The sequence below is a fragment of the Triturus cristatus genome, chromosome 3_1 (assembly GCF_964204655.1).
Source record: "Triturus cristatus chromosome 3_1, aTriCri1.1, whole genome shotgun sequence".
NCBI classification, from domain to species: domain Eukaryota; kingdom Metazoa; phylum Chordata; class Amphibia; order Caudata; family Salamandridae; genus Triturus; species Triturus cristatus.
In genome coordinates this window covers 1,044,268,445-1,044,281,374 of record NC_140583.1, presented here as the reverse complement: position 1 = coordinate 1,044,281,374, position 12,930 = coordinate 1,044,268,445, and positions in this window count along the sequence as shown.

Here is a 12,930-nt window from a genome sequence, read left to right as displayed (position 1 = left end):
TGTAGGTCTGTCTGTGTGTCTGTCCGTGTGTGTGTGTCAGTGTATGTTTGTGTGTCTGTCTGTGTTTGTGTCTATCTGTGTGTCTGTCTGGCTGTGTGTCTGTTGGTGTCTGTCTGTGTGTCTGTCGGCGTGTGTCTGTGTGTGTCTGTGTGTGTGCGCATGCGTGTGTGCGCGTGTTCTACCCCTGAGGGCCATGTCTTTCCACCAAGCTCTTCTCGGCGGAGGGGTAAGGGGTCAAACAGCCATGGACACGGAGGGGAGTGGGGTGCATGAGTAGAGAAACGCCCACTTAAATTCAGCAAGGGGCACCCATGCCCTCAGAACATTTAAGAATTGTGAAGACTCCGGGCCTCCCAAAATCACCTTTAAATTTGACCCCATGATATACTAAAAAAATTCTACTTTTTTACCCCGTCTGGTTTTAGAAGAAATTGATTGTGAGCAGCGGTCATCACGGCCAGGAGTTTTCTTTTATTAAAAAACGCCTTTTTATTCACTTTTACAGTGAACCTACTTTAGTAAAATATGTAATTTTCTCTTTGGAGTATTGGGAGAGACTAGTGGCAGAAAGGGAAAAGCAGCTTTGAAGTTCATCTTAAAATAGTTGAATAGATCGCGGTTTATCGTACCTTCCAAAACCAGCGTGAAATTCAGCCCGACTGGAAAAATAGAGTTCCTAAAAGAACAATAATAACAACAGGCTTGTTAAAGGTGCCTACTCACCCTCATCGTCGCTATGAAATGTACATAAATGATAGTTATGAATGACAGTCAGCGGGCGTGAAGAAAGATTAAAGCGGCCCACAAACAAGCAGAGGCAGGCAAACAACAAGGCACAGCGAGGGACCATTCAATGTAAAAAAGGAGTGCGCCAAACACACGATATGTAAAGCAATGAGTAAGGCGACGTGTGAGCGGGGCAGTCGCCACTAAAGTCACAACACATCCAAAGGCGGGACAGCAAGCAGCATTTTGCCTAAGAAAAGTAAGCAATTTTGACTGGCGTAGAATACAATAAATGGAAAGTGGTGGGCGTGGTCTATGGCACCAGAGTAGATACCCCATACCTCGCAGAGCAGCGCGTGCGTGCTGCTATACTCGACCTAAAAAAGGGGTGCTTTCCTACAGTTTCACACATTAGGTATAACGATTTCCCAATTGCGATATGTGGAGAATCGCAATAGGGAAATCGGCAGTCCTAATGTTTGAACATCTGGCCCCAAATTTCGTCTTTTTGTACAAACCAAATTTTAACTACCCAAACATTAGAAACTCTAAAGTTTTAGCTATACCTTAAATGTACAAGTTACACACCACCTTTAAATTACTGTAACTTTATTATAACTTGCACACCTCCATACACAGTCTAGTGAACTTGATAGCCACATTACATTAACTATAACTCACCACTCTACCATCCACTGTGTTCTGACAAATTATCTGAATTCTGATGTTATAAATGTTGTTACGATTGCTGAAATTTCAGGTTATATAACTGATGCAATATGAAGGGGTATACACAGTGCATGAAAAAGGTATGAGTTATAGTTAACGTATTGTGGCTACTAAGTTCACTCCACTATTTAAAAAGGTGCTGGAGTAGTGATATTTTGAAGGTTGTTCGCAAATTAATATCAAGGTATAACTACAACTTTAGAACTTCTAATGTAATGAGCCTCCCTAGTTCACATCGAGTGATTGAATTTTTGTATGTCCATATATAGCTTGTCCACTGTTTGGCTGTGGGGCTCACCCCCAAGACATGCTCCCAGAAGAGCCTGTGTCTTGGCTGTTCATTATGCAGTGCTGACTGCAGTATTTTATAGAGGTGTGAAATCGTACCCTTTTTACCCTTTTCTAATTTTGACAGTTTCTCTATTGGCGTGAGCTCTCTAGTCACTGCTCCCCAGATACCCCACGTTAGGACCCAATGTAGAAGCTGGGTGTGGTGGTAATGTTCATTGGCTGTAAGATTAAACTCCCTCTGGCAGTGCTCGAATGTGAGTATGTCCCCCTATGGAACAGGTCGGAGATCGTGAGACATCCCCCCTCCCTCCAAGCATCAAAAGGAGCCGGGGCTTCTGCTGGTGGAAATGCTGGATTATTATGTATGGGGTTAAACGGTGAAGGGAAAGTGGTCGGGCCGCACGCCTGTGTATGTGGTCCCAGACTTTGAGGGTTGTTTAAGTAGGTGTACTTATATAAAAATTAGAAAGGCGTTCTGCTTTCGGTTTCCACGAAAGTTCCAAGTGACTACTCCTGTCACTGCTCTATCCATATGCAGCCAGTGTTCATCTGATTCCCTGGATGACCATTCTGTAATCACCCGGAGCTGGGCTGCTTTATAATAAAGCTTCATGTCTGGCAATGCCAGACTCCCCATATTTTTAGGGAGTCAGAGTTGGTGGTAAGCTAATCTTGCCCTTTTCCCTCCCCATATAAAGCGAGTGATCAGCGATTTTAATGCGGCATAATACCCCTGTTCTACTTCAATTGGGAGGCCCTGAAAAAGGTATAGCACTTTCGGCAATATCATCATCTTAATCGCCTGGATTCTGCCTATCCATGAGACGTATGCAGGAGTACTTCTTTGAAGATCTGTTTTTATTTGCTGGAAAAGTGGGGGATAGTTTGCCTTGTAGAGGTCTTCAAGCTTTGAAGTTATTCTAATTCCCAAATGAACAATTTCTTTTTTAGCCTATTGGAAGGGCGTAGAATTAACTAAAGCTTCCATGTCCCACTGTAGCAATGTTAGGTTCAGAAAATAGGATTTAGTCAGGTTAACCCGTAGCCCTGCTACCTGTTCAAACCTCTGCAGTTCCTCCATTACCCTCGCCAATGAAGTATCCGGTGCTGTGACTGACAGGAGCATATCACCCGCAAAGAGGGAGATCTTATGTTCAACCCCTCCGAATGGAATGCCTCGGATCTCAGGCGTCATACGAATTCTAACAGCCAATGGTTCTATACTGAGCGCAAACAGCAGTGGAGATAGGGGACATCCCTGGCGCGTCCCCCCTCTCCAGGGCGAATACTGCTGAGCTCACTCCGTTAACTAGGACCCTGGTGCTAGGGCATGCATAATTTGCTTTTATCATGGCTATGAATCTGTCACTGAACCCATATTTCCTCAAAATATAAAAGAGAAAGGGCCAGTCCACCCGGTCAAAGGCCTTTTCGGCATCTAGCACCAGGAGGACAGCCGGTAACGATTTTTTATTTGCCTTCTCCATGAGATGGAAGACCCTCCGCAAGTTGTCGTGAGTTTGCCTGGCGTAACCAGACTGGCCGGGTTGATCAATTCTGGCATTAGTGATTCTAGCCTACTAGCCAGTATCTTTGTATAGATTTTTGAGCCCAGGTTGAGGAGTGCTATCGGATGGTAGGAGCCGCATAGTTGAGGGCACTTCCCTGGCTTGGGCAGCACCAAAATATTAGCCTCCCCCATAGAGTTTGTCACCCTCCTCATCTCCGCCATAGAGTTGTATAAGTTTACCAGGTGTGGGATAACGTCTGCCCCATATGTTTTGTAGAACAAGGCCATCGGGCCATCTGGGCAAGGTGATTTGTGTTGTTTTAAATTAGTTATAGCTTTACTAACTTCCTCATACGATATCGGTGCCCCCAGGTTGTCATTCTAATTTGCCGAAATTTTGGGGAGTTCTATCTCCTCTAGATATCGTACTTGTGCTGCTGTTTCATAGCTGTCTGCTTTATAAAGTTTTTGATGAAAGTGGCCAAAGGCATGCACCTTATCAGGCTCCCTGGTTCCCGAATCCCCCCGTGTGTATATATCTCTTATATAATCCTGTTCCCTTTTTATCCTCAACTGCCTGGCCAGATGTACTCCCACCTTATTACCCTTCTCATATATGGAGCATTTGAGGCGTCGGAGGGTCCGTTCCGCTCTATTACTAACTATGTATAGCATTTAATTTGCCCCTAAGGGCAGAAACCTTTCTTTGCCAACTAAAAATATGTTGTCTTTTGTGTTCCCTTTCTGCCTCTTTCAGTTTCGCCTCCAGCGCCAATCTCTCTTGGGCTTGGCCAATTCCGCATTAAGCGTGATGCATTGTCTTCTTAGGACTGCCTTGAAGGCGTCCCAGTTAGTGGCTTGGGAGGTATCTTTGGGATCATTTCTCAGGATATAATCCTTAATAGACTTACATAGTTCATCCTGCAACAAGCGGTCCCATGTGATAGCCACTTGCAAGAACCATTTCTTATATTTTGAGGGGGGACTATCCCAGGTCAGAGTTAAGGTGCATGGGGCATGATCTGATTTAGTAATGGGGTCTATGGAGGTAGCCTGCATTGCTGGGGGTTAAGGTTTTACTCATGAAGATATAGTCTATCCTAAAGTAAGACCTATGTGTATGAGAGAAGAAAGTGTAATCCCTATCGTTAGGGTGCATCGTTCGCCACGTGCCCATTAGACCCAGCTCATTCAAATCTTTTTTCAGGGCTTTAGTGAAGGTGCTAGACGTTGCCCTTTGGGATTGTGTGTTATCCACTCCCGCCTCCCATGTCAAATTAAAATCCCCTAGTAAGAAAATGTCCCCCTCTGCCAACCCCCCCACCACAATAGGACCTTGGAGATAAATTTAGTTTGATTAGAGTTGGGCACGTAGATGGAGGCAAAGGTGCATTTGTGACCCTGCAATTTCCCCTTGACCATAACTATTCTGCCCTCCTCATCCATTTTGCTGCCCTCTGGCTGGAATCCCAGGGATCTATGGAAGAGCAGTGCAACCCCGTTGTGTTTAGTTGTGGCGGATAATCGATAGACAATCGGATATGCCCTGTGTTCAGCCTATGTTCCTCTGCCTTTTTCATGTGCATTTCCTGCAATGCTACGACATCATGCCTTTGGTCCTGTAGGTATTTCCATAGTTTTGGGTGTTTACCCGGGGAGAAAAGCCCCTTCACATTCCATGTGAATACTGTGAGCACTATTTGTGATTAATGTGTTGGAGTGGGTGCTCATTGAACAACCACAGGGTAAGCCCCTCTCTAAAGCTCCTCCTCCCTCCCTCCCCTGTCATGTGCGATCTCTTACTCATGGTAGCCACCCTCTCTGAGCATGTCCCGTAAAGTATTAACCCCTTCGCCGCGGCGCAAATTCCGCCGCGGCGCTGGGGGGGTGTGGGGTGAGCGCGGCGCCGCCATGCTCGTGACGGAACCACGCCGTCATGAGTCACGGGCGAGCTGTGCTCATGACGGCGTGGTTCAGTCACGACTCCGCCCACTCTTCATTTTGCCCACACAGGCGGGGAATTAGTGCCGCGTAGGCGGAGCGGCCGCAGCATGACGGAACCACGCCGTCATGAGCACAGCTCGCCCGTGACTCATGACGGCGTGGTTCCGTCATGCGCACGCAAGGGGTTAATGTCCCCTGAGCATACCAAAAAGAATAACATAACAGACCCAAACCTGAACATTGAAGTTCAACCTGACCCAACTTCCTAGTAAAGACTTTAGTGAAGTACATTTGTCATGTACCTACCATGGACGTATTGGTCCACGTCCGCTTATGGGGATCTATAGAATGCGATAATCAAGTCACCTGCTCCTGAGTGGACACTCACAGGCCTCCAATGATGTAAGCCCCCTTTCAGGACCCCCCTCGGTCCTCACCCTGTGTGGCTGCCCCTAGTTCAATGATGAGTCCCTCCCCCCTCCTCATCACCTCTATTCTGTCCCCAAGGTGCCAGACCCAGCTATCCTCCGCGGTCAGCCCCTTTGAGCCATTAGATCTCGTCCCAGTCCCAAGGGATGCTACACCTCCACCTCCAACTTATCTTGTCCCCTGGTGATAATCAAGTCTCTCCCCATTCTGGGATATCGCCAGCCTCATGAGTGTATTGGTACAACTGTTACAGACCCTTATCTGTAACCCAAGGCTTGGAGGTGAGGTATCGGTCTGGGTCCTCTTTCATTTTGCTCCAGCAGTGTCACTTCCGCTTTTTGTGATTTTGTTCTTCTTTGTTGTTGCCATAGTACTTCTCCATGTGATTCCACCGTCCCTCTTATTGTGTTGCCTTGTCTAGCAAGACCACTGACTCATTGTCAGGGAAATTGCTCTCCCACCCTCGCAGCTCCACCATTAAGTGAGGCCCTCCTGAGCCCTTGCACTCCTGAAGTGCTGGTGTTCGAGGCCCTCCTCCACCTGCATGTTATGCCTGCGCTTCATCCCTGGTGGTCCAGTGGACCTCTGACTCCTTCTCTCGCTCCGCTTTATCCTCTCCTTTCTGCTCCGTTTTCCTCGTTTTTTCAACCTTTATTTTTATTTTCACCCTTTCACTCTCTCTCTATAACTTTTTTTCACATTTTCCCTTCTCCCACTTTTTGCGCCACTTTTCCTGCCGCTGCTGCCCCAGCGGCCCCTCCCCCCCCAGCGAGACCAGCCCAAGCCAGTTCCCCTCCCCGCTCCTGCCTCCCAGCTGTCCTGCCCTCCCCGACCCCTACTTAATGGCGGCCGCTGCGGGGACAGGCGAGCAAGACCACTGACTCATTGTCAGTGAAATTGCTCTCCCACCCTCGCAGCTCCACCATTAAGTGAGGCCCTGCACTCTCGAAGTGCTGGTGTTCGAGGCCCACCTCCACCCGCAGGTTATACCTGAGCCTCATCCCTGGTGGTCCAGTGGACCTCTGACTCCTTCTCTCGCTCCGCTTTAGCCTCTGCTTTCTGCTCAGTTTTCCTAGTTTTTCACCCTTTATTTTTATTTTCACCCTTTTACTCTATCACTTTTCTTCACTTTTTCCTTTCCCCCACTTTTTGAGCCTGTTTTCCTGCCGCTGCAGCCCCTCCGGCCCCACCTCCTCAATGCGACCAGCCCAAGCCAGTTCCCCTCCCCGCTCCCAGCTGTCCAGCCCTCCCCGACCCCTACTTAATGGCTGTCGCTGCACGGCTGCGCCGCTGGTGCGCCAAAGGCATGCCAGAGGCAAGCCCGTCTGCACCCGTCAGTGACCCGAACACGACCAGCGCCAGGAACCCTGGACCTCGGCACTGCCAACGCTACAACCCAGCAACACTCCATGCCCTCAACCCAGGTCGCAACAACAACTGCAAGCTAGCCTCACCAGCCGAAGCCCATGGACCCTTCAGCTGTCACCGCTGCCGGCACACCTGCAGCACCACCAGGACCACGGATCCAGCTCAACCCGCCCGCAAGAACACAACCGCACCAAAGACCCTGCAATGCATCCTCCTCAATGTCCGATCCCTCCACAAACATGCCACTGAAATCTGGGACCTCCTCGACAGCACCACCCCGGACATTGCATTCTTCACCGAAACCTGGACCAACACAACCTCGGGACAGGACATCGCCATCACCATTCCCCAAGGATACAAAATCTCCCGGAAGGACCGCCCCACCTGCCCTGGAGGAGGAATCGCCATTGTTCACTAATCCACCCTCCGGCTGAGCACACTCCCGACGAGCAAACAGACCTGATGGAACACCTACACTCCAAGATACAGGCCAGCCCTACCACCACCCTCGGAGGAACCCTCATCTACCGACCCCCGCGGACCATTCACCAACTCCATCACAGACATCATCTCCCCGTAAGCCATCGTATGCACCAATTACACCTTGGTAGGAGACCTCAACTTCCACCTCGACAACCAACTAGACCCCAACACCACATCCCACCTTGGCAACCCCCACAACATTGGACTCCGCCAGATCGTGACAGAACCCACACACTCAGCAGGACACACCCTCAACCCCCTCTTCACAAAAGGAAACTCCATCACTTTCAGCCACACCACCGAACTCCCGTGGACAGACCATCGATGCATCCACTTCACCTTCAGAACACCCACCATCCACAGACCTGCTCCCACGAAGAAACTGGACCAAAATCACCGACGACCAACTCACCACCTCACTCTGCAACTCCATCCCAACCATCGCAGGAGACGACGACCCCAACACCGCAGCCTGAACTCTACACAGATGGATCTCCGACAGCGCCAACATCATTGTCCCCCTCAAGAAGAACAACAACACACATGGCAAGAAATCCAGATGGTTTACCACTGAACTTCAGGAGTCCAGACGCACTTGCCGCTGCCTCAAAAATGCCTGGAGGAACTCCAAATCCACAGAAGCCCACAACAACTTCAAAGCCGCCACCAACGCCCACCACCAAGTCATCAGAAATGCGAGAAAAACAGGGATCAAAAACAGAATCTCCACACACGCGCACAACAGCAAAGAGCTCTTCAGCATCATCAAGGCATTCGCCCAATCCACCAGCGGGTCTACGGACATCCCTCCATCACAAGACCTCTGCGACAAACTCAGCTCCTTCTTCCACCACAAAATCAAGAACATCTACAACAACTTCGATGAAGACAGCCAACACACTGAAACCTCACCAACCACCCCCGACACCCTGAAGCCAACGATTGACAGCTGGTCAGCCCTCACCACCGAAGACACACTGAGGACAATGAAGTCAATCCACTCCGGGGCCCCCATGGACCCCTGCTCCTACCACATCTTCAATAGAGCCGCCAACACTATTGCACACATGCTTCGCCACACCATCAACCGCTCCCTAGCGAACGCCTCCTTCCCCGATGACTGGAAGCACGCCAAGATCAACCCCCTCCTGAAGAAGCCCTCAGCGGACCCCACCAAACTCAAAAACTACAGACCCATCTCCCTCACTCTTGTACTCATCCACAACAAGATCTGACAGAGACACAAATAAGTTTAAAATATTTAGTTTAACTATCGTGCTTTACTATGCAGAATACGTGCCACAATAGGCAGAAAAATGTATAACACAAATACGGTCAGCATAGCAAGTAGTCCGTAAATCATAAAAGGTGCTGTCATTATATAAGTCAGAGTAGCCTAACCTCCCTCCCGTTGTATAGAAGCAAGATGATTAAATATTAGAAGATCTCTGGATGCTATCTGCAGACCCTGTACCTCAGTATATAAATGGTAGATCTAAATCACAGGGGCTGTCATGCTATTCCCCCTGGAACGGTCCCTCTCCAAGTGTTAGCTACCTATCAGTGTATTTCCAAACAACAGCTGCATCTTTGTTTTGTCTAGGTGCTAGGGCCTGACCAGAACAGAATAACAAGGGGCATTGTTGTTCGACCTTGCACACAATGTTCAGACTAAATCCCAGGAACCCGCAATGCATGCAAAATAACTGTATGTTCTTGTGTGAAAGTTGCAAAAGGGACATTTGGAAACTAAGCTTGTGTGGTAAAGTGCTGAAAGCAGTGGACAGTCTGCAGCGTGCTCATGCTAACTTAGAGAAGACGACAAGGTCCCCATAGGCCCATGTGACAGAACAGCTTAGAGTGAATTGGCTTAGAGTGGAGTGGCGTAGAGCAAAGTAGTCGTAAAGGGTGGTGTACAGTTGAGTGGCGTGGGCTGGAATAGTGTAGAGTGGAGTGGGATAGAGTGGTGTGATGTAGAGTGGAATAGCATGGAGTGGAGAGCATAGAGTGGTGTAGAGAAGTTGAGTAGAATGGAATAGCATAGAGTGAAGTGGCGTAGAACGGATCTGCGTAGAGTAGAGTGGTGTAAATTTGAGTGATGTAGCATAGAATAGCGTAGATTGGAGTGGTGGAGAATGGTGTAGAGTCAAGTGGCATAGAGTGAAATAGCATAGAGTGGAGTGGTGCAGAGTAGAGTTGTGTACAGTAGAGTTGCATACACTGGATTTGTGTAGAGTGAGAGCAGAGATTGAAGTGGCGTACAGTGAAGTGGCATAAAGTTGAGTGGCCTACAGTGGAGTGGCCTACAGTGGAGTGGCATACAGTGGAATGGTGTAGAGTGGAATGACATAGAGTGGAGTGATGTACTGTGCTGTGATGTAGAGTGGAATACCTACAGTGTAGTGGCATAGAGTTGTGAAGAGTGGAGTGGTATAGAGTGGATTTGGGGAGATTGGTGTGGCATGGAGTTGAGTGGCGTAGAATGGCGTAGAGTGGAGTGCTGTACAGTTGAGTGGCGTAGAGTGGAAAAACATACTCTGGAGTGGCATAGAGTGGAGTGGCGTAGAGTGGAGTGGCATAGTGTGGAATAGCATACAGTAGTGTGGCGTAGAGTGGAGAGACATAGAGTGGAATAGTGTAGAATGGAGTGGTGTAGAGTGGAGTGGCAGAGAAGGGAGCAGCATAGAGTGGAATAGTGTAGAGTAGAGTGGCATATAGTGTAGTGGAATACAGTGGAATTGGGTACAGTACAGTGGCATACAGTGGAGTGGATATGAATGTAATAGTGTAGAGTGTAGTGGCATACAGTGGCATAGAGTTGAGTGACATACAGAGGCATAGCATAAGGTGAAGAGGCATGCATTGGAGTTGTGTAGAGTGCAGTGGTGTGCAGTAGATTGGCTTAGAGTGGAGTGGCATACATTGGAGTGGTGTAGAGTGGAGTGGCATATAGTGGCATAGAGTCAAGTGTCGTACAGTAGAGTAAAGTGGAGTGGTGTAGCTTGCAGTGACATTTAGTAGAGTGGCGAACAGTGGAGTGGCATAGAGTGGAATAATGCACACTGTTGTGGTGTACAGTGGAGTGGTGTAGAGTGAAATGGCATAACATTGAGTGGTGTAGAATGGAGTGGTACAGAGAGGAGTGGCGTACAGTGCAGTGGCATAGAGTGGAGTTGCATAATGTGGAGTGCCGTCGGGTGGAAAAGTTTAGAGTGGCATAGAGCGGAATAGTGTTGAGTCAAGATGTGTACAGTGGAATTGGGTACAGTACAGTGGCATACAGCGGAGTGGATATGAATGTAATAGTGTAGAGTGTAGTGGCATAGAGTTGAGTGACATACAGAGGCATAGCATAAGGTGAAGAGGCATGCAGCTCGTATGGAATAAACTCGCTCCAAGCCTCATTCTGGTCCAGTCAGTTGAGTTGGGGAAACATACTTATTGCTTCGTGCTTGCGCCAAATGCGTAGCGAGACTTGCGACGAAGAGGAGCGCAGTATCGGGCTCCCCTCTTTCCCTGCAGTGACTGAGCACTGCAGCAGTGCCTGTGGTCAGTGCTGGCATCAGCAGCACCATGCAGCATTTCGACACCGCGGATGGAGCTCTGCCCGCAGGCTCGGTGGGGGATGATGTGCTCTCCTGGATCTGTGGCTTGTGCCTGGTTGTGACTGGCAAGCGGAGCTCTGGCGGCCAGGCTGCCCCTCACTAATGGCCTTACCTTGCAAGTAAAAGCGCAACTGCATGCCGCTTATGTGCATGTGAACAACAACCATAATAATAATTATATTATGCTAAGCAGTTGCACCATAACTAGTCAATGTGGTAGAAAGCTCTGTCCACTTACGGAACTCTGCGGAATTGCAAGGAGTTTTTCAGTAACTCCGCGGAATGCCACAAAGTGAAACTTCGCAAGTTCTGCCCAGCCCTATTAGTGCCCCCACTCACCTCCATGCACAGTGTGCCTTGCATGACATGGTGCATGGCACACATTGCATGGAGGTACAGGAGGTGCTCCATACAATGGTGGCTAGTGTGGTGACCCTTTTCCTTGGCCACAGCTTAAGCCGCCGTGGTATGGAGCAGTTTCCGACCGCAAGCACAGTGGTCATATCATAATGCGGAGATCGGACTGCTGCATGCTTGTCAAGCAGTCTCCAGACCGCTGCGATAGAGGTCGGAACTCCCACCGTTCGCTATCATAATAAGGCCCTTAGTTATATATTGGTCTGTGGTATACCGCTGTAACTTTATGGTATACCGAAGTATATGGTGATCACAAGGCAGTATATCATTGGCTAATGGCTTCATTTACAAAAGTAAAATTCAGAAATGTAGTTTCACCACATTTTAGCTGTGTTCTAGGTAGGGCCTTCAATATAGGTAAGTAGTAGGTTTTAGTGTTGTTCCCTGCCTGTTTCCACTTTGTTAAAGTGGAAATAAGTAGGGAAATGTATTAATATTTGTCATATATTTTTTAAAACATTTATGCAGTGCCGTGCTAGTACCTACAAAGACATTTGTAAAACATATACTGCAGTACACTATGTGTGTGGAATATAGTGTAGTACAGTTAAACTATTTTTTGTACAAATTAGAATTTTTTTGTTCTAAGTAGTGCAGTACTTTCTATGTAGTAGCATGGTACAGCGTGATTTTTTTTTAAGTTAGTATCTAAAAAATTTAAAATGCACAGTAGTACACTATTTTTGTGAAATATAGTGTAGTACAGTGTATTTTAAACTTTTTTTACAGATTTATTTTTTTAATAATTGTTAAAGAACTGCAGAAATTCCTAAGTAGTACTGTGGTACTCTGTGACCTTTTATAAAATATATATAGAAACTTGTAAAGTTATGCAGCCCTCTCTTTAGATATAGTGAATTCAACTTTTTCTGGAACTTTCCCACAACAGTTGTACGCTCCATGGGCTGTGAGTTTGCACGGCTTCGGCAGCCCTACTTGGCATTGGCTATCGCTCCCCATTTGAGCCAAAGTTTGGATTCCACCAGAATTAGCACAGCGTGTTAATATTGTTTTTGATGTACTTAAAGGGTTCTCTAAGTACACATTATGGGCTCCAAGTTACACGCTCCCCCCCAGCATAGCGCCAAGTCTGTGTTTTTTGCTAAAAGTTCAAAGTATTTCCTGACTGGCCTTCCGTGGGCCCAAGATGATCTGAAGGAATGCATTTACCCCTCCATTCGATGTGGCGATAAACTCAAAGAGCACCATCATCTGGCTTTGTCAGGGTCAAACAACGGCTTGTTTGTGTGGTAGTGACCTACTCCACCCGCGTGTGGAACTCCTCAGAATTTGGCAGAGTTTTCCGGCAACTCCGTGGAATTCTGCAGAGTGAAACTCTACGAGTTCTAGACAAGAGGGCCCGCTTGATGTGGAATGCCTTTGATTGTAGAGGGAGGAGGCTAGGGCTTTGGTAGAGAGGGTCACATC